General features: G+C 39.6%; 1 pseudogene; it reads left to right on the forward strand.

The window, feature by feature from the left end:
* The first annotated feature begins 20,259 nt into the window (after positions 1-20,259).
* On the forward strand, positions 20,260-22,978 carry LOC100989583 (small ribosomal subunit protein uS2-like; annotated as a pseudogene).
* The last annotated feature ends 3,197 nt before the right edge of the window (positions 22,979-26,175 follow it).

Raw genomic sequence — 26,175 nt, forward strand, 5'->3', positions numbered from 1 at the left:
AGGAACAATTTGACTTCCTGATTTCTTAATTGAATACCCTTCATTTCTTTCTCTTGCCTGATTGACCTGGCCAGAACTTCTAACACTGTGTTCAATAGGAGTGGTGAGAGAGGGCATCCTTGTCTTGTGCGGGTTTTCAAAGGGAGTGCTTCCCATTTTTGCCTATTCAGTATGATATTGGCTGTGGGTTTGTCATAAATAGCTCTTACTATTTTGAGATATGTTCCATCAATACTTAGTTTATTGAGAGTTTTTAGCATGAAGGGCTGTTGAATTTTGTCAAAGGCCTTTTCTGCATCTGTTGAGATAATCATGTGGTTTTTTTCATTGGTTCTGTTTATGTGATGGATTAACTTATTTGATTTGCGTATGTTGAACCAGCCTTGCTTCCCAAGGATAAAGCCGACTTGATCATGATGGATAAGGTTTTTGATGTGCTGTTGCTGGATTCGGTTTGCTAATATTTTATTGAGGATTTTCGCATTGATGTTCATCAGTAATGTTGGTCTAAAATTCTCTTTTTTTGTTGTGTCTCTGCCAGGCTCTGGTATCAGGATGATGTTGGCCTCATAAAATGAGTTTGGGAGGATTCCCTGTTTGGAATAGTTTGAGAAGCAATGGTCCCAGCTCCTCTTTTTACCTCTGGTAGAATTTGGCTGTGAATCCATCTGGTCCTGGACGTTTTTTGGTTGGTACGCTATTAATTATTGCCTCAATTTCAGAGCCTGTTATTGGTCTATTCAGAGATTCAGCTTCTTCCTGGTTTAGTCTTGGGAGGGTGTATGTGTCCAGGAATGTATCCATTTCTTCTAGATTTTCTAGTTTATTTGCATAGAGGTGTTTATAGTATTCTCTGATGGTAGGTTGTATTTCTTTGGGATCGTTGGTGATATCCCCTTTGTCATTTTTTATTGTGTCTATTTGATTCTTCTCTCTTTTCTTCTTTATTAGTCTTGCTAGTGGTCTATCAATTTTGTTGATCTTTTCAAAAAACCAGTTCCTAGATTCATTGATATTTTGAAGGGTTTTTTTGTGTCTCTATCTCTTTCAGTTCCGCTCTGATCTTAGTTATTTCTTGCCTTCTGCTAGCTTTTGAATTTGTTTGCTCTTGCTTCTCTAGTTCTTTTAATTGTGATGTTAGGGTGTCGATTTTAGATCTTTCCTGCTTTCTCTTGTCGGCATTTAGTGCTATAAATTTCCCTCTACACACTGCTTTAAATGTGTTTCAGAGATTCTGATACATTGTGTCTTTGTTCTTATTGGTTTCAAAGAACATCTTTATTTCTGCCTTCATTTCGTTATTTACCCAGTAGTCATTCAGAAGCAGGTTGTTCAGTTTCCATGTAGCTGAGCAGTTCTGAGTGAGTTTCTTAATCCTGAGTTCTAATTTGATTGCACTGTGGTCTGAGAGACAGTTTGTTGTGATTTCAGTTCTTTTACATTTGATGAGGAATGCTTTACTTCCAATTATGTGGTCAATTTTAGAATAAGTACGAGGTGGTGCTGAGAAGAATATATATTCTGTTGACTTGGGGTGCACAGTTCTATAGATGTCTATTAAGTCTGCTTGGTGCAGAGCTTAATAGACAGTGCGAAGTGGTGCTGAGAAGAATGTATATTCTGTTGATTTGGAGTGGAGAGTTCTGTAGATGTCTATTAAGTCTGCTTGGTGCTGAGCTGAGTTCAATATCCTTGTTAATCTTCTGTCTCGTTGATCTGTCTAATATTGACAGTGGGGTGTTAGAGTCTCCCATTATTATTGTGTGGGAGTCTAAATCTCTTTGTAGGTCTCTAAGGACTTGCTTTAAGATTCTGGGTGCTCCTGTATTGGGTGCATATATATTTAGGATCATTAGCTCTTCTTGTTGAATTGATCCCTTTACCATTATGTAATGGCCTTCTTTGTCTCTTTTGATCTTTGTTGGTTTAAAGTCTGTTTTATCAGAGACCAGGATTGCAACCCCTGCTTTTTTTTTGCATTCCATTTGCTTGGTAGATCTTCCCCCATCCCTTTATTTTGAGCCTATGTGCATCTTTGCATGTGAGATGGGTCTCCTGAATACAGCACACTGATGGGTCTTGACTCTTTATCCAATTTGCCAGTCTGTGTCTTTTAATTGGGGCATTTAGCCTATTTACATTAAAGGTTACTATTGTTATGTGTGAATTTGATCCTGTCATTATGATATTAGCTGGTTATTTTGCCTGTTAATTGATGCAGTTTCTTCATAACATTAATGGTCTTTACAATTTGGCATGTTTTTGCAGTGGCTGGTATCGGTTGTTTTCTGTCCATGTTTAGTGCTTCCTTCAGGATCTTGTAAGGCAGGCCTGGTGCTGACAAAAATCTCTCAACATTTGCTTGTCTGTAAAGGATTTTATTTCTCCTTCACTTATGAAGCTTAGTTTGGCTGGATAGGAAATTCTGTGTTGAAAATTCTTTTCTTTAACAATGTTGAATATTGGCCCCCAGTCTCTTCTGGCTTGTAGGGTTTCTGCCGAGAGATCTGCTGTTAGTCTGATGGGCCTCCCTTTATGGGTAACTCGACCTTTCTCTCTGGCTGCCCTTAACATCTTTTCCTTCATTTCAACCTTGGTGAATCTGACAATTATGTGTGCTGGGGTTGCTCTTGTTGAGGAGTATCTTTGTAGTGTTCTCTGTACTTACTGAATTTGAATGTTGGCCTACCTTGCTAGGTTGGGGAAGTTCTCCTGGATAATATCCTGAAGAGTGTTTTCCAACTTGTTTCCATTCTCCTCATCACTTTCAGGTACACCAATCAAACACATATTTGGTCTTTTCACATAGTCCCATATTTCTTTGAGGCTTTGTTTGTTTCTTTTTACTCTTTTTTCTCTAATCTTGTCTTCTCACTTTATTTCATTAATTTGATCTTCAATCACCGATACCCTTTCTTCCACTTGATTGAATCAGCTATTGAAGCTTGTGCATGCATCACAGAGTTCTCATGCCATGGTTTTCAGCTCCGTCACGTCATTTAAGGTCTTCTCTACACTGTTTATTCTAGTTAGCCATTCGTCTAACCTTTTTTCAAGGTTTTTAGCTTCCTTGCGATGGATTTGAACATGCTCCTTTAGCTCAAAGAAGTTTCTTATTACCGACCTTCTGAAGCCAACTTCTGTCAACTTGTCAAAGTCATTCTCCATCCAGCTTTGTTCTGTTGCTGGCGAGGAGCTGTGATCCTTTGGAGGAGAAGAGGTGCTCTGATTTTTAGAATTTTCACCTTTTCTGCTCTGGTTTCTCCCCATCTTTGTGGGTTTATCTACCTTTGGTCTTTGATATTGGTGACCTACAGATGGGGTTTTAGTGTGGATGTCCTTTTTGTTGATGTTGATGCTATTCCTTTCTGTTTGTTAGTTTTCCTTCTAACAGTCAGGTCCCTCAGCTGCAGGTCTGTTGGAGTTTGCTGGAGGTCCACCCCAGACCCTGTTTGCCTGGGTATCACCAGTGGAGGCTCAGTTGGAAATGCAGAAATCACCTGTCTTCTGCATCGATCATGCTGGGAGCTGCAGACCAGAGCTGTTCCTATTCAGCCATCTTGGAACAGATCTCCTCTGCATTTACTTTTAATGTATCTGATGCTTAACCCCTGACCAAGTGGACTCATGAAATAAACTCTCTTCCTTGGGTAAGAAGAAGAGTTTGAACAGAAGCCATGTCTTACGGCAGTAAGGCCAGATACTGGATTCCTGTCAATTTTTGTATTTTTAATAGAGATGGAGTTTCACCATATTGGTCAGGCTGGCCTCAAACTCCTGACCTCAGGTGATCCACTCGCCTTGGCCTCCCATAGTGCTGGGATTACAGGCATGAGCCACTGCGCCTGGCCTGCTTCTACTCTTAAGGACCCTTGTGATTCTTGGATAATCCAGAATAACCTCTCTATTTTAAGTTTAGCTGATTAGCAACCATAATTCCATCTGCAATCTGAATTCCTTTTGCCCAGCAACATAACATATTCACGAATTCTGAAGATTAGGACACGGACATTGCCTACCACAAGGCAGAAAAAAAAATCTTCCCATGTTCCCATTAAACAACAACCACCTCCCCAAACAAAAAACAACAACAAAAAAGGCAATCCATTTCTCTTTTTCAAGAGAGTGAAATGAAAACCCTTCTCAGCTGGACAGATTTGTCATTTGGTTTGAGGATTGGGAGCAAATGTTTTTGAATCACAAACTCCAAGTGAGCCTTGTCTAGCTTGGGGAAAGTTCCCAGATTTGTGACAGTCACAGAAGCAGAATTGAGGTTTGAGTCCTTTGGGGGCTCACTTCATGTTTCAAATAGTAAACTGAGGCCAGGCTCAGTGGCTCATGCCTGTAATCTCAGCACTTTGGGAGGCTGAGGTGGGCAGATCACCTAAGGTCAGGAGTTCGAGGCCATCCTGGCCAACATGGTGAAACATCGTCTCTACTAAAAATAAAAATTAAAAAATAAAATAGCTGGGCGTGGTGGCACATGCCCATAATCCCAGCTACCTGGGAGGCTGAGGCAGGAGAATCGCTTGAACCTGGGAGGTGGAGGTTTCAATGAGCCAAGATTGAGCCAATGCACTCCAGCCTGGTCGACAGGGCGAGGCTTCATCTCAAAAAAAAAAAAAAAAAAGTAAACTGAGGCAAATAATAACTTTCTTGCAGTTGTCTGAAGAGAATAATTGAAAGATGTACCATTGTAATCTGACCTGGGTTGAAGAGAGCTGGACAGGCTTCCCCTTTCCTCAAAGCATAGATTGCAATCCCCTGTTGGAGACATGAAGACATTAACTACGGTACTGACAGACCCTGGGTGGGTAATTTCGCAGACAGTGGTTTTTACTGGTATCTGGGGCATAATTAGATACTAACACCCCATCATTGATGCATCTTTTTCTTTTTCTTTCTGACTATTTTGGAGGAGGGGATCAACTTTGTCTCCCCCATTCTTCTTCCCACATCCCTGCACATGTTTTTTGTCTGTCAGGGATACCTAGTACCTCCCAGTGAAAAGGTATAAGTTACCATTCTGTAAAATGTGTGCAGCTTTTATAGTAGAATTCTATGTAGCTGTGATGAACTGCCAGATTGGGCTTGGCTAGAATTGTTTTTCTTTATTGCCTTTTAATTCTCCTTCTGATCCTTTAAAAAATATAATAGGTCTTTCCTAAGTCAAAAGATTCAAAGACATGCTGGTCAACCACAAGACATAAGGAAATCTTTTAGGATTTGTAGAGTTAGGGGAGGAAATGATTCTATTTCTAGGTAACAGTAGCAATCTGTTTCTGCACTCCTCCACTCCTCAGCCTCCACCTCCATTGCAGCCCTTTCAGAAAAGGCCCCAACGGGCCTCTTTACATGCCTAGAAGCATAAACTTTGCAATATCAAAACACTTCTGATGATAATCGCTCCTGCTGATACTCACATGAAAAGGAGTTGCTAAATCCTATTCCCAAAGAATAATGGGTCATGAGTTGATTTTAGATCCTGCTGGATGATCAGAAGAACAGCTCTGTGTGTGTGTGTGTGTGTGTGTTTGTGTGTGTCTGTGTGCCTGTGTGTATGTGTGTATTGGAGACAGGGTCTCGGTCTGTTGCCCAAACTGGAATGCAGTGGCCAGATCACTTCTCACTGCAGCCTCAACTTCATGGGCTCAAGTGATCCTCCCACTTCAGCCTCCCATGTAGCTGGGACCACTGTGCCCAGCTAATTTTTAAATTTTTTGTAGAAATGGAGTGTTACTTTGTTGCCCAGGCTTATTTCAAACTCCTGGCCTCCAGCCATCCTCCCATTTCCGCCTTCCAAAGTGTTGGGATCACACACATGAGCCACCATGCCCAGCCCAAGAGCTCTTATTTCATCCTTTTATTTTCTTTATTTCTGAAGACTATTGTGGTGGGCAGACTTTAAGACAGTCCCAATGATCCCTGATTTCTTGAGTATGGGCCGGACCTAGTAATTTGCTTCTAACCAACAGAATAAGGCAGAAGTAATGAGATTTTGGTTCCGCGATTGGGCTACAGAAAGACTTTGGTTTCCATCATACTTGCCCTTGATTGCTCTTTCATGTGTTTGCTTTGATGAAAAAAGGGCTGCCATGTTTTGAGCTGCCCTATGGAGAGGCCATGTGACAAAGAACTGAGGTAGGCTTCCAAGTGACAGCCAGGGAGGAACCCTAGCCCTCACTATGACAGCTGCAGAGGAACTGAATCCTGTCAACAACCATTAGAAGTGAATCTTCCCTTAGTCAAGACTTGAGCTGACTGCAGTCTTGAGGCTACGAGAGCTGGCAAAGCTTATGCCTAGATTCCACCCACAAAATCTGTGAGAAAATTCATGCTTGTTGTCTTAAGCTTCTAAGTTTGGGGGTAATTTGTTCCATAACAATAGACAACTAACACAACAATGAAGTTTAACATTAAAGAAAGTTTGGAAAACAGAGGGGAAAAAATCACCCATAATTTTACCACTGAATCACAAACACTGCTTTAGTTTTTGCATGTTTTATTTCAGTCTGCACACATATTCACACACATATTTATACTGTAAGCATAATGTGAATAAAATTTTGCATCCTATCTTTTATTTAACATTAAGCCATAAATATTTCCATGTTGCTACAAAAATCTTCATAATTATAATTTTTAATGGCTGCATAATATTCTCTCAAGTGAAGGTACTATAAAATAGCTAATTTCCTCATTCTCTTTGGGCATTTCAGTTACTTCCCATATTTCATTTGAAATTAAATATAACGTTGCAATCAGAATCTTTGTTTATATGGTTCTTTCCTTTTTATCCTTTCCATTTCAATTTCTCCCATGCCATTCTCTTCCTTGGTAATTGCTGTAATAACTCCTCAGATAATCCTCTGTGGTCAATGGATAGCAAAATTTGGGTCAGATCATATCCAAAGCTATCTTTGTTTTTCTCCTCTTTAAGTATTAGCTTAGACAGCTATTCATTTTATATTGAAAATTGTCGTGCCCAAATATATGGCAATATCAAACTTAAGAAAAATTCCATCTCCCCAATAAGAAGATAAATTTGCAAAGTTTTTAACCAGCTTGAATATACAGTTTTATACATGGAAACAAAGTAGGTAATAGATATTTATGATATTTAATTTCATCATTAATTTTAAAGCAACCTTGCAAAGTCACTTTATTAGTTTTACATAATGCTTTCTTTTTTGTTCCTGTTGATTCTTACAAATTATTGCGGTCCTTACTGTGGTAAAATATGCCTAATATAAATTTTGTCATTTTAACCATTTTTAAGTGTACAGTTCGATGGTATTAAGTACATTTACATTGTTGTGCGACTATCTTCATCTAACATCAGAATGATACTGTTTTTCTTTTAGGTTAGGAAAAATGCTCCTGAGTGTGATTATAGGGTCAGAGGGTTTAAATCACGTGCCTGTTAACTTTTAAAATTCAAGCAAATTGTAGTGTCTAAGAGCATGGGCTATAGAGTTAGACACACCTGGATTTGAGTCCTGAATCTGAGTAATATTTTACAACTGTGGGGAAGTTACCTAACTTTCTAAGCCTCATATTCCTCTTCTACAAAGTGGGGATAATAATTACACTTAATAGTACCTATTAATAATGGCATAAAATTACATGTGCAAACTACTTAGTATGGTTCCTGCCACATAGTCAACACTAATTATTTATTAGTAATTTGTAAACATATGTAATATATAAACACTGATTAACTAATCATTGTCATCATCATCACAATCACAATCCTATAGAATAGGTTGTTTTTTGAATAATGCAGCTCCTGGCATTTTACTGTCTCTGGCATATACTGCAATGCAAGGAGATTTAGAACAATATTTGTGAGCAGTGTTTGTGTTTTGAACAAGTTGTAATAAAATTATCATTGGGATGATTCAACACAAATTTGGAGGATCAGCTTTTTGCAGAGCTAAACAATAACTACAGCAGACATAGAATTAAACCACAACACAGTATTCACAGTACACCACAAGGCAGACCTCAATATGAAATGAAGCACGGTGGGAAAGAAGAGAAAATGAGAGAGAGAGAGGAGAGAGAGAGAGAAGAAATGAATAGAAAGAGAATCAAGGAAGCACCTGGTAGTTATGCTATAAAGGAAAGTGATTGAAGAAAAAAAGGAGGCTGATACATATTCAAGTGCTGCAAATATCCTCACAATACTCTCAAGAGATAGTAAGCAGTAGACAAACAAGCCTAAATGCAGAAAACTTACTTTTCTCAGCCTCACACAGCAAATTACTGGCAGAAATGGGATTAGAATGTAGGGTCTTGCTTCCCTAATTCTATTTGCTTTTGGTTCACTGTATTAGTCTGATTAAGGATTAATTCTAAAAGGAGGTCTTTTTCACTTGAAATGAGTGGGGTTTTACAGACACAGATTCTTGGAGAATGGATAAAGCATAGCTGTGCTGGAGAGCTTCCATTTACCCCTGAGATCCACTCTCACCACTGTCCATCTTGCTCTCTGCACCAGTCTCATCTGGACAGACTCCATCAAAGGGTTCCCTTGCCCTCCAACTTCCTGTGAGTATTACCAAGTAAGACTGGTGGGAGGAGAGTACTTATTCTTCTGTTTCCTCTCTGAGAGGTTTCATCAGCTTGGTGCCTTGGCTCCCATCTGGTGGTCCTCTGCACGTAGCCTCTCTCTCTTCAGGTTCCAGCAATTTCTCTATTCCCTTGCATATATTTCAGGGTGGCAACAGTCCTAGGGTACTGCAGTGCTATCCGTTGTTGATTCTCTATAGCCTGCTCACACCCTCGTAAACAGTGCCCTTACCAAATTCTCCTTAAATTATCCATTTTTAGTGTGCCATCTGTTTTCCACTGGGACTTTGAGTGATACACAAACTTTATTGTCACAAACCAGAACTTTTAGGAAGGAAAGAGGGGGCATCTTGGCCAAAGAAGGATCTGGTTTCTCATTACTCCAGACTGGGTTTGGCAGATGCTAATGCTGAAGGGAGATAAGTTATTCCAACAGCTATGAGTCAAAGAAAACTGGGCTGGGTGTGGTGGCTTACACCTGTAATCCCAGCACTTTGAGAGGCCAAGGCAGGAGGATTGCTGGAGCCCAGGAGCTTGAGACCAGCCTGGCCAACATAAGGAGACCCTGTCTCTACAAAAGAAAAGAAAAATAGCTGGGCATAGTGGCATGCTCCTGTAGTCCCAGCTACTCAGGGGGCTGAAATGGGAGGATTGCTTGAGCACAGGAGGTCAAGGCTGCAGTGTGCCATGATTGTGCCACTGTCCTGTCTCAAAAAACAAAAAACAAAAAGGTAAACCAGATCCTTCCACTTCCAGTCAAACATGAAGGGACATTTCCATTAGCTTCAGCATATCATGAGAAGAGACCTGGGCTGTGCAGTGAACTTTTGTCCTGGGCTGTCCTGGGGAGATGACTGTTACATTCCTCCTCTGAGTATAGCCTGGACCCTTGTCAAGAGTGGCTAGGCAATCTGGGGCTGAGCTGTCCAGACGTCTACTGATTCTTAAAAATTATATAGCTAAACGTCAACCAAATCCTCACTTTTCAAGCCTATCATTCACACTTAAATTACAGTATTATAATCAAGCTTTGCATTTGTCTTAGTCTACTTTGTGTTGCTATAACAAAACACCTGGGGCTGAATAATTTATGAAGAAAAGAGGTTTCTTTAGCTCAGGGTTCTGCAGGTTGGGAAGTTCAAGGGGCATGGTGCCAGCATCTGCTCAGCTTCTGTCTCATGCTGCTTCCATTCATGGCAGAAAGCAGAATCAAGGCAGGCATGTGCAAAGAGATCAAACAGCAAGAGAGGTAGCAAGAGAGAGAAACTGAGGGAGCCATACTCTTTTTAACAGTTCACTGTCTCAGAAACTAATCCATTCCCATAAGAGTGAGGACTCACTCAACCCCTTGGTAGGGAATTAATCAATTCATGAGAGACCTGCTCCCAGGACCTAAACACCTCCCACTAGGCCCTACCTACCAACATTGGCACATTGGGGATCAAATTTCAACACGAGTTTTGGTGGGTACAAACCACACCCAAACCAAAGCAGTATCTAAGGCATTCAGGCTTTGAATTCTTCAACGAACAGTCTAGTGACCAAAGAAAGTGTTTTTACAGTGTCATTTGTTTGGAGATCCCCAGACTCCAGATAAGAGATTGTCCTGAGAAACCCTACCAAGATACCACTGTTGTTCTATATGGGAAAGATAGCCTTGACATTGGAGCTGGGGCATTTGCCACTTTATGTCCTCTCTTGAGAATGCTTTATACATTTGATGGGGCAGAGTCAAGATCCCAAAGTCAGGCTCCAGCCAGCTGAGAGAACTTCTTCTATTCTGCAGGTAATGGGAAAGACCAACACTAATCTCACTTTTGTTTGTTTGTTTTGTTTTTGAGATGGAGTCTCACTCTTTCACCCAGGCTAGAGTGCGTGGTGCAATGTTGGCTTACTGCAACCTCAACCTCCTGGGTTCAAGTGATTCTCCTGCCTCAGCCTCCCGAGGAGGTGGGACTACAGGCATGCGCCACCACATCCGGCTAATTTAGTATTTTTAGTAGAGATGGGGGTTACACCATGTTGCCCAGGCTGGTCTCGAACTCCTGACCTCAGGTGACCCGCCCACCTTGGCCTCCCAAAATGCTCATTACAGGCATGAGCTCATTACAGGCATGAGCTACTGCACTTGGCCTAATCTCACTTTTAAACCCACTGACTGTCTACTTAGCTGTCTTGCTTTCTATAACTGCTTTTAGCTTTAATTGTCTACTTCTCTCTTTGGTACATAACTGTGTAGAGGCTTCCTTGTATTGTTACTTCAATGGCTCATGTTTATTCATTTTTGGTATTTATTGAGTGGGCAGGAACTGGGTTATTATGAGCAGTTGTAATATGATGAATACAGACCCTACTCTCATAGAGCTTACAGTCTAAGAGAGGTCAGGGATACATGAAGAGATCATTATATGTGTTCGTTCCTTGTTTTGCCAACTTCCTCATAAGGATAGGGCAGAACTCGTATCTATTATTTTGCATCCTTTGAGTACCAAGCATATAGACAATATTCAGTAAATACTTTTTATGTTTCCTGTTAGTAAGTCAGAGTTTGTTACTCTGTCTGCCATAGTGTCAAAGGCATCACAGGTACCTAGCCTCAAAGTAAAGAAGGAAATGAGATTGGGAATAATGCCTGCTTAGCTCTCTGTACACTCTGAAACAGCTGTCAAATCAGACTGTATAGCTCCAGATGTCTGATAGACTGGGCCAGCTCCTGCATTCCAGTCCTTCTTCCTGGGGGCTCAGATGCTCCCGTTCTTGGTGAGCCACCCTACCCCATTGTGAAAACCCTTTTCAAATAAGGAAAAGACCAAAGAGGAAAGAACAGGGAGCTCTGTGGCTAAACTGGCTTCAACTCTCAGGGTTGAGAAACCGTTTTCCAACCCACCTCATTAAAGAGAATGGTAAAGTAAAGACTTTATCTGAGGCTCACTGGCGTTCAGTCACAAACTATTGTTTTAGTTTTCTTGCTAAATTCTTGATATTTATTGCCACTGGCTGATATATTTTACCATTGCTCTCTTAGGAACTAAAGTGCCCAGTAATTCAAACAAGTATATTTTGAGATTGTTTGGGAGTGGTTCTCTTCAATTACTAATTTAATTTCCAACACTCCTGGTCTTTTTTACTTTGAGTTAAAGTGAATGTTATTTATGCATCAGGATTTTCATGATGGAAATAGTTCTGTGCAGGGAAACTGAGTAGTTTAAAATGGACAGTAGACCTTATATTGGTCACCATCACTTGGTATTAATGTCATCTCATCCATCTAGGTACCCAAAAATTCAAATTAAAAAGTTACACCAATTAAAGCATGGTAATTTTGTCCATAACTTTCTTCAAAACTTTTATTTTTATTTAGTTATCTATTTAGGTACTTTATTTTTATTTCAGCCAGCATGTTCTTCTCACATTTGTAGTAATTTGCTCATGATCTTAGGTCTTCTTTTTAATTTTTAGGCCATTGGAACATCCTTCTCACTTGTGTCTGGAAGGCACTCGGTAATGCCCCCTCCCCACCAGCGCTTACTCTGCTGCTGGACTAAGTCCTAAAGCGTTTTTGTAGACCCAGTCTGGTGTTCCCCCATCCGTCTGAGACTCTCTCTGCTGGTGACTCTATAACTCATTTGTCCATCGAGTTCTCACCTTGTCATTTGGATTGGAAGGACACCAGTAGTCTTCAGGTTATAATTTCAGCATCATCTCCTGGCTCCCTCATTCTAGCAATTCCTTAATGTCATCTCAGGACATGCTCTCCCATGTTCCACTTAGAAGGAGACATGATGCTCCCATCAGACTTGATACAGGTTTGAGGTGGTACTCAGATGCTCTGTTCCTTAATTCAATTTAATTAATTTATTTATTTTGCTAATTAAACATTGATTTGTGGAAGCTGGTGAAATGGGTAGGACCAGAAACCAATCCAGAGGTGGGCTCAGTGCTAAGTGCTCTAGATAAGCCAAACTCAAAGTCTTAGCAGAATTAGAATATGCATTGACAGAAAACCAATAACTGCTATTTACACCTATTACTTTAATATTTGTTGCTCTTATATTGTTTAAGTCATTTTTATAACAAAGATGAATTAACTGAACTGTGAAAAATATAATATTCCTTAAGGATTCTCTAGCCAAAGGAGCAATAAATTTCAAGGTAGAGAAAAAAGAATAAGTATTAATACTGCATTCACCGGCAGGGCGCAGTGGCTCACGCCTGTAATCCCAGCTCTTTGGGAGGCCAAGATGGGCGGATCATGAGGTCAGGAGATCGAGACCATCCTGGCTAACATGGTGAAACTCTGTCTCTACGAAAAATACAAAAAATTAGCCAGGCGTGGTGGCGGGCGCCTGTAGTCCCAGCTACTCGGGAGGCTGAGGCAGGAGAATGGCGCGAACTCGGGAGGCAGAGCTTGCAGTGAGCCAAGATGGCCCCACTGCACTCCAGCCTGGGCGACAGAGCAAGACTCCGTCTCAAAGAAAAAAAAAAAAAGACTGCATTCATCTAGGCAGAATGAACAAGGAATCTATAATAAATTATCACTTAGAATTAGGTTTAGCTGCAAGTAACAGAGACACAAAAAGTAATACAGTGACTTTAACAAGATGGAGTTGCACTTTTCTTTCATCTAAAAGTCTATAAGTCAGCCGGGCGCCGTGACTAAGCCTATAATCCCAGCACTTTGGGAGGCCCATGTGGTCAGATCACCTGAGGTCAGGAGTTCGAGACCAGCCTGGCCAACATGGTGAAACCCCATGTTGTCTCTACTAAAAATACAAAATTAGCCAAGTGTGGTGGCGCATGCTTGTAGTCCCAGCTACTCAAGAGGCTGAGGCAGGAGAATTGCTTGAACCCTGGAGACAGAGGTTGCAGTAAGCTGAGATCGTGCCACTGCACTCCAGTTTGGGTGACAGAGCAAGACTGCCTCAAAAAAAAAAAAAAAAAAGTCTAGAAGTAGGCAGTCTTTGAAATCATCAGGGATTCAAACTTCTGTCTTTTTGTTTTCCTGTCTTTGATGTTCCATCTCATAGTCCAAAGTGGCTGCTAAAGTTCCAGCTATTACATGTGCATTGCAGCTAACAGGAAGGGATATTATATAAAGCTTAGTCATGTGGTGATACCTAGCTGGGAAATGTCTTTATTCCAGGTGGCTAAATTTGTTCTGGTGGGGTTTATTCCAGGTTGCTCAGCTAAAAATCAGTATTATTGCAAGGAAGAAGGAAAGAATAAATGTTGGGGAATAGATAAATATGATGTAACTGGGAACTATTGGGAATAAAGTATCCATGAGAATTTCATGAAATCAAGTCTCAAAAAGTTTGTTTTTCCATGTTAAATACATAATTTAAAATATACATTAAACCATTTTCAGGAAGAGTTTTCTAATAAAGCTAAAAGCACCACTCTCAAGAACCTGGTGTCAGAAGCACATCACAATTGATCACTCTTAATGTAGGTGTTAGGAATGAAGAAGAAGGAGTGAATGTTGAAAACAAAGGGCCTCAGAGACTTATGGATAAATGGACTCTGGAAGGATAACAGCAGCCTGCCACGACTTGAGGAATGATTTTGATTATTGTCAGTGGAGTTACTCTGAATCACAGATTTGGGACTTAGGGAGTTTTATTTTAGTCTCATTCTCCTAAACAGCCTTTCTGTACTTGGCTTTAAAAATCAGGGAAAGAAATTTCAACTCCAAAGGACAACAATAGTTTTTTTCAAAGGGGCATTTCTTCCTCTAAAATGAGTCTGTTGCAATCCTGACTTGCCATTTCCTGCAGCAATAATATAACCAGTGGCGCTCTAAGTTAACTTAATGGACTTACCTCACTATTAGGGAGTGATTTATGTACCGCAAAGAATAGAGTTCACTTTGTGTGAAGAAAAAAAACAAAACCCAAAGAACTTTCCACATAAACCAGCCCTCACCATCATATTTTGGCCCCATTTATTCCCTCTGGAGGATGATTAGAACTAAACCCCTGGCAGGTGGGGACTCTTTTTCACTGGGTGTCCCCAGTGTCTAGCACAGTGGTCCTCATAAAGCTGGCTCTCCAATAATATTTGTTGAAACAATCTGAAAATGGTTCATAGAGACAATGACAAAAAGCACAAAATAAAAATTAATAACACAGCTTTTTGTTGGTCTTAAATCATTTCTAGTAGCTCTAAGATAAAATGAATTCATAGTAAGATGGTACTGATACTGAGAAGTCTTGAGTGTAAAGAAGTGATGAAGGAAAAATATTTATTTGACAACTGCCCTTCAGTGTGAAAAATCCATAGCTGTAAACCACAATGAAGCAAAGAAAACCTAATCTGTAAGAGCTTAAGCATTTTACCATACTAGAGTTCAGGAAACATGTCTATTCCTTTTGCTATTTCTGTTTGCCAGTTCTTCTGCCATTTGCCAAAATAAAGATGTCCTTTCTCCAGCCCAAACTCAGCTGCAAGGGTGAACTAATGACTTTAGAATAGAAGACAGATGCTTCCTGCAGGAGGATTCTGGGGGAAGACAAAGAATGTGTAACCAGTACTGGTTACCGTATTTGTGAGGCCCCGTGCAAAATGAAAACACAGGGCCCTTGTTTTGAAATCTGGGGAAAAGTGCCATTAAAGATACTTAAATATAAAGCTTTTTTCTTGCTTCCACAGTCTTTTTCTTGACTTGTCATGGTGTTGTTTGTTATTTAATGCTGGTCTAAGTGAAGAAAAATTAAAAATTTAAATTATTGGCATAATTTTTTAAAACCATTCATCTTTATATTATGGAATGCCAGTTTTAAATGCAAAACTGTATTTAGAACCACTGATATAATATAATTTGTATTTTGTAGCTTGTGCATGCATATGTATTTTGTTCTTACCAGAACACTGGAAATGATGCAAAAAACCTAACAACTGTTTTTTATTCCACTTTTTGATACATGCCTGTTCTACCAACACTCTGTGGAAGCCAGTGGCTCCCATAAAATGTTTATCTATTTGCTTCTGTCTTGCTGATCTCCCATGCTGGGTCCACTGGAATTCTCTGCTCATGGAACATCAGAAGGCTGTATGCAAATGAGGTGGCAAGGAACACTATACAAACATATTGTGCATATTGTTCATGCACAAAATGTTTCTTCGGGCTTCACTTACAAAATACAAGTTTAAGATAACATTATTATGAATTTCAAGATGGTGACCGCAGAGCATTAAACCAACCATGAGACACTTCTGACTGTGGGACTCTGTGACTGTGCACATCATGCACCCTTGAAACCAGCTCTGCATGTCACCAAGGTAAGAGTTGCCTTTCTTCTCCTTCTTCTCTTTTTCAGTAATTTGAAGAATCAGTAATCACTGGAAGAACACAAACAAAATAAGCACATGCCAATGGGGAAGCATTAAAAAACAACTTGGTAATGGATAACTCAAGCCTCAGATGAATCTTGAAATGTGGTAAAAAAAAAAATTAATAGAAAAAAAAAACACTCGTAGTCAATGTTCATTTGAAAGCCATCTTTAATCATGTAGTTCTGTGGAAAATTAGTGGTTAAATTTTTTAAAGAATGAATCGTTTCTGTTTTATTGCTGCAAATCTTACAACTTTTTAAATATGAATGTTACAACATACAGAAAGGTAATATAAAAGAAATACCCTCATAATTTTAATATATTTTGAAATTTTATTGCATATATCTACCATTTTTATTTTAATTTTTAATTCAGGCAGATAATATAAGAATAAGCAAGATACCAATCTTGTTTTCTTTTCATACCCTAAAATTTTGTATTACTTTGTTGATGTAAGACAGCAACATAATAGCCCCAAAGGAAAATCTATTGAACAATTTCAATTTGAAGGGTTTAAAGAAAGAAACAATGGTAAGTCATTAATGTGTTTTCATTTTAATGTATCTTTTTTATATTAGGGTGAAAATTCAGTTATATTTTCAAATGATCAATACAAACATAAATAACTATGTTATAATGATATGGATACTCATATGACAAAAGGGCTATGATTAAGCTGTATGCCTTCTTTGTGAATATAAAAGTATTTCTGCAAAACAAAGATGTATTATATATTAACTAACAATTATTTACAATAAAATTAACCAAAAGCCAGGTCACCCTTGTGCTTAATCAATATTCCTTAAAAACAACTTTTTCCAGCACACACACAATTATGCATTGAACATTTCTGAAAGGATACTCAAGAATGTGTTAATTAAGTGATTCCACACCACTGAGAGTGAGACTGACTGGGTGTTCAGAGGAAGAACTTTTACTTTTTGCCTTTTCCTCATCTTCTGTACTGTTTAGGTTTTTTGGTCATGAACATTTTATTTTAATAATAAAAAATCTGGATAATTTTATAAGTCTAATTTTAGAAGGATAATAAAGTAATCCAGTGACTATGTATAAAATACATAGTATGTATTTGTACATTAAAATAAATACTGTAGTGGATAGCACACATTATACATACGTGTCACTACAATGCTTTCATTTCAACCTTTAAAAATTTTTTTTAATTAAAAAATTTTATTGCAAATTGCTAAGTTATAATTGTATATATTTTATGGGGGTACAAAATGATTTCATGATTAATGAATATAATGTAGAATAATTAAATCAAGCTAATTAACATATTTATCACCTCAAATACCTATCATTTTATGTGGCGAGAACACTTGAAATGCACTCCTAGTGATTTTGGAATGTACAATACATTATTATTAACTATATTCACCATGCCGTACCCATAGAGCTAAAAAAAAAACCCTTAATCCTCCTAATTGAGGATTTGTACTCATTGACCATTATCTCCCCATTTCTTCCACACCCCAGCCTCTGGCAACCACCATTCTACTCTCTGCTTCTATAAGTTTGAATGTTTTAAATTCCACATATAAGTGAGAACATGCGGTATTTGTCTTACTGTGTCTGGCTTATTTCACTTAGCATGTCTTCCAATTTCATCCGTGTTGTTGCACATGACAGAAATTCTTTCTAAGTCTGAATAGTACTCCATTATGCATATGTACCACGTGTTCTTTATCTATTCATCTGTTGATGAGGTTGGTTTTATAACTTGGCTACATCAATAGTGCTGCAGTGAACATGGGAGTGCAGACATCTCTTGGACACACTGATTTTGAATCTTTTGGGTAAATTCCCACAAGTAGGATTGCTGAATCGAATTTCATTCTTATATTGGTTTGAGCCACTTTCTAGCCCAGGGGGATCATTGCACTAATAATATCACTGGAGAGTCTCCAGAGGACATGTCTGCAAAGGGAGAAAGGCTTTTTGCAATAGCAGAGCTTAATTGTCAATGATGAGGAAGAGCGGTATCCATGAACCTTTTCCTGTCATATGTTGTATATAAATGATATTCTTCCAAAATTTTAAAACATTTTTGATGGAAAAATTCAAAGATACACAAAAGTAGAGAGAAAAATATAATGAACCCCCACGTACCCATCAACCAGCTTCAATAATTACCAATTCACGTCTAATCTTATTTTGTTCATACTGTACCCCACTCACTTCCCCACTCCCAGGTGCATTATTTAGGAGAAAATCCAAATATATCTTTTCATTCATAAGTATTTCAGTATGTATTTCTATAAGGACTCAAAAAAAGTAACCACAATACCATTATCACATCTTTTATAAAAAACCTAATAATTCCCTGATATTGTTAAATATCCAGTCATTGTCCAAATTCCTGATTCCTTCATAAATATGTATTTTAAAGCCAATTTGTCTATAGAATATTTTTTAGTCTAGATTCCCCCCTCCTTATATTTACCCTTTATTTGTTGAAGAAACCAGCTAATTTGTCCTGTAGGGTTTTCCATATTCCAGATTATGCGATTGCAACCCCCGTCATTGTTTAATATGTTTTCTGTCCCCTATATTTCTTGCAAATTTGTAGTTAGATATGGATACTTAATCAGAGCAGGTTCTATTTGAGGGAAGACTACTCCCTAAGTGGTATTGTGTATTCCCTATGCATCACATCAGGAGGCAAATAATGCCTGTTTTCTCTCTCTCTCTCTCTCTTTTTTTTTTTTTTGAGATGGAGTCTCACTCTGTTGCCCAGGCTGGAGTGCAGTAGGGTGATCTCAGCTCACTGCAACCTCCACCTCCTGGTTTCAGGCAATTCTTTTGTCTCAGCCTCCCAAGTAGCTGGGAATACAGGTGCCTCCCACCATGCCCAGCTAATTTTTTTGTATTTTCAGTAGAGACGGGGTTTCACCATGTTGGCCAGACTGGTTTTGAACTCCTGACCTAAAGTGATCCACTTGCCTCAGCTTTCCAAAGTGCTAGGATTACAGGCGTAAGCCACTGCTCCTGGCCTGTTATCTCTCTTTTAGTGATGTTAACATTGATCCCGTAGTTTGGGAGCTATTAGCATAGCATATTGTAGTAGCCTCTTCACTGGTCTTCCCATCCTCCCTTTGCTCCCACCTCATCCCACCTCATCAAGGATATTCTTTACGGAGGGACTGAACTCTGTGTTGGCTGGGCAGTTTTGCTGATTTTGGCAGGGCTTGACTGTATGGCTTTTCTGATCTCAGCTAGGGCTCTCTCACAGTTGACCAGCTGTTTGCCTAATCTAGCGTGGCCTCCACTGGGACAGCTCATTTGTTCCTTGTATGTCATCCCACAGCAGGCTAATTCAGGCATGATCTTGTGGCAATCATAGGGTTCCAGGAGTCTTCTAAATTTTAAATCATCCGATGCATTAACAGATCATTCTTTCTTAGCAAAGCAAGTTATTCATTAGACTTCCAATTAGTTTTCAATATGAGCATTCAATACAGATACAATATATGATAGATCTGACCTTTCTGGAGTTTTGGCAGTTCATTTTGCCTCTTATGTAATAGGATAAGGTTTATTATTAACATTTGCTAGTTCTTGTACTTACATAGCTTTATAGACTTTCTGACGTGATTAAAGGTCTTTATCATTTTGTTCTTGAGCTTGTCAGTTCAATCCACACCAGAATTCTTTATTTCCTTTAATTTGTCTCATTGACTCTTTTACTTCCTGCACAATTCTTCTTCTCTTCTTCTTTTGACAGCCCAAGCAGATTTACAGACAGTCTTGTTTTAGCTGTGCTGATGTATCTATTCAGTTTATCTCTGGGAGATTCAGAAGAAACCTGAAAATTCATGTTTATATGCTTTTGTGATATAACAAATGTTAGGCATTGACTGAGTTGAGAAATAAAAATAGAGGAATGGCAAACTCAGGCACATGTAGATGGAAGGGTCACTCGGGAAAGTGACCCTTCTATGAGATATGGAATATTTTCCCTGAATGTTGGAAGAAATTCTGCCAAATTATTTATTTCTTCCATAATTTAGTGTTTGGTTTCTTAGAGTATACAAATAAGACATATATATTTTTCCTTGACCAAAAGTAACACCATATTTTTAAGTTCTGTGTCATATTCTACAAGCTATTTTTAAAATATCAATTTACTTATGCTAACAAAACCTTGTGGGATACCTTAGGAGATGTTAAATTTAGTCTATAGGTTAAAAAAAGCTAATGCTCAGGAAGTCGGCTTTCCTCTAACTAATGGTAGAGCAGAGGACAAGGTTAGAGCTCACAGGCCTAACTCTATACTTGGAGGCAACCCCTTGCTAAGTGCATACTCAAGGCAGAACAACTTATAGCCTGAACCTGAAGGATGTTACAATAAACTATTTTGCTTGGAAATTAAGAAGGGAAAGCTCTGGATGGATTTTGCTAAGCAACACAGTGATCTCCAAAGGTCAAGGAAGTAAAAAATAAAAAGATAAATATGTTTTCAGAACTTAGCCAACTTCATGTGGGTCACCACAGCCTTGTGTGAGACAAGATAAAAAATAGTTAAAAACTCTAAAGGGCTTGAGTGGCTCACATTACACGCTCTTACAATCTGTCTTGGAACTCCAAAAAGCTTTTTTGAATACCATTATCACTAATCAGTTAAAAATATTAGCTTAACATGGATTATCAGTAAAATATTATCAGTTTAAAGATATTTCTTGAATGTCTTAACACTGTGCTCACTATTTTCAAGGAGGAATTTGATGGAAATAAAGTTAGTCCTAGTAACTTTTTAGAGTCAGGAACTCCTTTTGAGTCATAGACCACTTAAGGATCTTTTGAAAGCTATGACTTTTCTCCTTAGAAAATGCATCTTTAGGCTCCAGCAACACATCATTGTGTAAGAAAAAATAAAAGTACTGCCTTAAAAAAACAGAAAAGAAAAGAAAATGTATCTTTGAACATATACTTAAATTTTACATTCAGAATTTGGGGTTTTATGGGCATTCCAGGAGCCCTTCCATGGATCCTCTAGGCCTGAGTTATGGGCTTCAGTTGTCCCTAGTGTAATGAGAAGAAACTAAGTATGGAATCAAGTATGTCCCTAACTTGCCATCTGCTGTTGTTCGTTTGTTTGTTTGAGATAGGGACTTGCACTGTTGCCCAGGCCGGAGTGCAATGGCATGATCTTGCTCACTACAACCTCTGCTCCCTCTAGGTCAAGTGATCTTCCCACTTCAGCCTCCCAAGTAGCTGGGACTACAGGCGAGTGCCATCATGCCTGGCTAATTTTTGTATTTTTTGTACAGACGGGGTTTTGCCTTGTTGTCCAGGCTGGTCTCGAACTCCTGGACTCAAACGATCCACCTGCCTTGGCCTCCCAAAGTGCTAGGATTACAGGCGTGAGCCACCGCACCCGGTTGCCACCTGATCTTGATAAAGTCATTTAGTATCTTCAGGACTTAGTTTCCTCATCTGTGAAATAAGAAATATAACTAGATAACCTTCCAGATGTAACTGCCTTTGCTCTTCGGAGCTAATAGTCTGGCTGAGAAGATAAAATGGTCACAAAAAAATTCAAGACATTTTTTCCCCCTGATATTTGTTATAAAAATTTTCAAACAGCAAAATGGAAAGATTTTATAGTGACTACCCATATATCCATCACTTAAATTCAGCCATTAAGCTTTATTATATATTTATTCATGTAGCCATTTCTCTATCCATCCATCAATTTTTTTTTTTTTTGAGATGGACTCACTCACTCTGTTACCCAGGCTGGAGTACAGTTCTGGGTGCGATCTCAGCTCCCTGCAACCTCCGCCTCTCAGGCTCAAGCAATCCTCCCACCTCAGCCTCCCGAATAGCTGGGACTACAGGTGCACACCACCACACCAAGCTAATTATTTTTTTTTGTAGAGACAGGGTTTCACCAGGTTGCCCAGGTTGGTCTCAAACTCCTGAGCTCAAGCAGTCTGCCTGCCTAGATCTCCGGAAGTGCTGGGATTACAGGTGTGAGCCGCTGCACCTGATCCAATTCATCATTTTATAAATATATTTTGCCTTTCCGCGCTACCCGCAGAGGGATCCATACTGTGTTGTTCTGGATTCCCTTCATAACTTAAAGGAAAACGTTCACAATGTCCAGAGCCCTTGATGTCCTGCCAGTGAAGGAGGAGGATGTCTTCAAGTTCCTTTCAGCAGGAATCCACTTAGGTGGCACCAACCTTGACTTCCAAATGGAACAGTACATCTATATGAAAAGTGATGGCATCTACATCCTAAATCAGAAGAAGACCTGGGAGAAGTTTCTGCTGGCAGCTCGTGCCATTGTTGTCATTGAAATCCCTGCTGATGTCAGTGTCATATCCTCCAGGAAAACTGGCCAGAAAGCCACGCTGATATTTGCTGCTGTCACTGGAGCCACTCTTGTTACTGGCTGCTTCACTCCTAGAACATTCACTAACCAGATCCAGGCAGCCTTCCAGGAGCCGTGGCTTCTGGTGGTTACTAATCCCAGGGCTGACCACTAGCCCCTCACAGAGGCATCTTATGTTAACCTACCTACCATTGCTCTGTGTCACACAGATTCTCCTCTGCGCTATGTGGACGTTGTCATCCCATGCAACAACAAGGGAGCTCACTCAGGGGGTTTGATGTGGTGGATGCTGGCCCAGAAAGTCCTGCACATGCCTGGCACCATTTCCCACAAACATCCGTGGGATGTCATGCCTGATTTCTACATCTGCAGAGATCCTGAAGAGATGGAAAAAGACCAGGCTGCTGCTGAAAAGACTGTGACCAACGAGGAATTTCAGGGTGAATGGACTATGCCAGCTCCTGAGTTCTCCGCTACTCAGTCTGAGGGTGCAGACTGGTCTGAACGCATGCAGGTGCCCTCTGTGCTTATTCAGCAGTTCCCTACTGAAGCCTGGAGTGCTTAGCCTGCCACGGGAGGCTGGTGTGCAGCTCCCACTGCTCCGGCCACTGAATGGGTAGAAGCAACCACTGAATGGTCTTAAGCTCTTAAGCTGTTCTTGCATAGGCACTTAAGCAACATGGAAATAACGCTGATGGAAAATAAACATCAGTTTCTAAATAAAAGAGAAAAATAAATAAATATATTTCAAAGTAAATCACAGATTCCGTATATTCACCCTAAATATTTCAGCATGCATATCAAGTTCAATATTTGCTTATAGTTTTCTTCTTTTGATGTAAAATGTACTTATGAAGGAATGCACAAATCTTAAGTTTACATTTGTTGAGTTTTGGCAAATAATATCGTTCTTTATAACTCAGGGGTCCCCAGCCCTTGGGCCTCAGACTAGTACTGGGCCACACAGCAGGAGGTGAGCCAGCCCTGCTGCCTGAGCTCTGCCTCCTGTCAAATCTGCAGCAGCGTTAGATTCTCATAGGAGCTGGAACCCTATTGTGAACTGCATGTGCAAGGAATCTAGGTTATGGTGCTCCTTCTGAGAATCTAACTAATGCCTGATGATCTGAGGTGGAACAGCTTCATCCCGAAACCACCACGCCCATCCTCCCTACTTCCCTTCCCCCTCCCCAGCTCTCGCTGCTAGAAAAATTGACTCCCCCACCCACCCTCAGGCCCTGTTCCTGGAAAAATTGTCTTTCAAGAAACCAGTCCCTGATGCCAAAAGGGTTGGAAACCACTGTTATAACTGAATCCTTGCTACACTCTGACACCCTTGTCCTTTCTCCCTTTACCATACTCACCTGGAGAAACTAAAACCTTGCTTAAATCCCACTCTCCTAATAAAAATTGATCTGTGCCATTGAATAAGACAAGACAAAAACGACTATGTTGACTATTTCAAATTTAAGATTACTAATATCTACTGGGCCTTTAATGCTTCCCAGAAATTATCCTATATTTGCTTAGGTCCATCTTTAAACCAGCATTTCTCAAATTATCCATAGTGAGAGAGACCAGCTTCTTATAATTTTAAATCCATCTTGGTATAATACTTTGGTAAATTACAGCAAAAATGGGCTACAACAAAAATGAAATAAAGAAAGACATAAAAATATGGGTCTCTAATTTTACTCTGTCCAGTTGCTACGCAATCTTCTAAATACATATTCTTAATTTCTGAACTCATCTTTTCATGGAAAGATAACAAATAATTTGCAAAAAAAAAAAAAAACTGGTCTGCAGAATATATCTGGAGTTCTACTGCTTTAAGTGACTAGAATATTTTGTACCTTCTCTCTTCTCAAACTTCCATCACTTCCTTAGCCTTCATCACTATCAGCTGATGATTTTGCTTCACCAAGACACTTGGCGGAATTACAAGAGAACTTTCATAAGCTCTCCCTGGCATTTCTACTTATCTACCAGTATCTGTGCCTACATGCACTACCTCCTCTTACATTACTTATGGAAAAACCGCCATGCTCCTAGCAAAGGCCAATCCCTTTGCCTGAATGCTAGTGTCATGCCCTTCAATGCAAGGCTGTTGCTGGGGCAGCTCTTCCTCCTCTCTATGACCCCATTCCCATCAGCATACAATCATGCTGCTGCTATTCCTCCCATCTGAGAAAACCTCTCATGGCCCTCCCCCCTCCTCCAAGAAGCACACTTTTTTCTCTGTCCCTTTCCTGCAAAACTCTTTAAATTAGTTGTTTATACTAGCTGTCTCCAATTTCTCTCCATAAGTCTCTCATGGACCCACTTAAGGCAGGTTTTCACTCCCACCACTGCACTAAAACTGCTCTTTTTAAGGTCATCAGTGATATCCGGATTTCCAAACCCAATGGACATTTTTCAGTCCTCATCTTTCTTGACCTGTCAGCAACGTTCGACAATTGATGACCTTCTTCCTTCAAAAACTTTCTTTTCCTGTCTTCCAGGATACCGTTCTAGCTTGCATTTCCTCCCACTTTTCTGGCCTTTTCTTTTCCGTTTCCTCTGGCTGACCTGGAAATGTTGGCGTGTCCATTCTTGGCCCTCTCCTCTTTCCTGTCTACACTTATTCCCTACATGATCTCATTTAACTTCACAACTTTACCATCTAGAGGCTGATGAATTTCAAATTCCTTTACCTCTTTCCTGACCCCCAGGCTGCCTAGTTGCCATCTCCCATTGGCTATCTGATGAGCATCTGAGTATCTCAAATTTAACATGTCCTGACATAGCTCCATGTATTCCTTCTACTTCAAACCAACTTTTCAGTTCTATTTTAGTCAGTGGTAACTCCATCCTTCTAAAGCCTAAAACCTGGGCATCATGATTCACATCACTTTTTTTCTCATACCCCACATCCAATGCCTTAGCAACTTTTATTAGCTAATCTCAGTTTACAAGATACCTAAAGGATGAAGAGTTTTTGCATAAAGATAAAAAAGTAATGCATTTAAAAACAGAAATATTAAGACAATGCCAATATTGCCTCTGGGCCCACTGAATATGGGAGATGCAAAATGAATAGCCTCCACTCCAGAGGGCTGCAGTAGCTTGCTGGGGGTGTAGAATGTTCTTAAGTTCTCCATAGGCAAGAGGTGAGGCAGATCTTGTGAAGAGACAGAGGATGAGAAGATTTTGCTAATAGTGAAATTATTGCTCCATAGGATGCAAAGGAGGATGCTGGGGAGATAACAGTGGAAGATACACCACCACCACCACCATCATCATCCTGCCATCTAATATCCTATTAGAAGGATAGTAAGTACATACACACACAGATGCTAACAGCTTGAATACATTATATATATGGCAATGTTAATAATTTAGTGCCAAGGCAAGGTAATCAATAATTCCGGAATCACAGCTAACTTGTAAGAATTGAAGAGAAAGGACAAATATTATGATTCCACTTATACGACATACCTAAGAATACTCACATTCATAAAGACAGAAATTAGAATGGTAGTTACCAGGGGCTGGGACAAGGGAGGAATGGGGAATCAGTGTTTAATGGGCCCCGGGTTTCAGTTTGGGATGATGAAAAAGAGATGGATGGTGGTGATGGTAACACAACAATGTGAATGTGTTTAATGACACTGAACACTTAAAAATGATTAAAATGACAAATTTTATGTTATGTGTATTTTACATAACATACATAAAGAATTGAAGCAGTGTGCATTTTAACATTTGGCTAATCCAAGGGAGTTCAGAGAGTGGCAACTGCACACTGTAACAGAGGTCTGACATATGAAAAGTGTTCTACACCCATTGTTGTATTTCATCCTCACCACGGTCTAATTAGGAAGGTATCGCCACTCTACCAAAGGAGAAGGAAAACTGAGAGTCAA

The sequence above is a fragment of the Pan paniscus genome, chromosome 13 (assembly GCF_029289425.2).
Source record: "Pan paniscus chromosome 13, NHGRI_mPanPan1-v2.0_pri, whole genome shotgun sequence".
Lineage (NCBI taxonomy): Eukaryota > Metazoa > Chordata > Mammalia > Primates > Hominidae > Pan > Pan paniscus.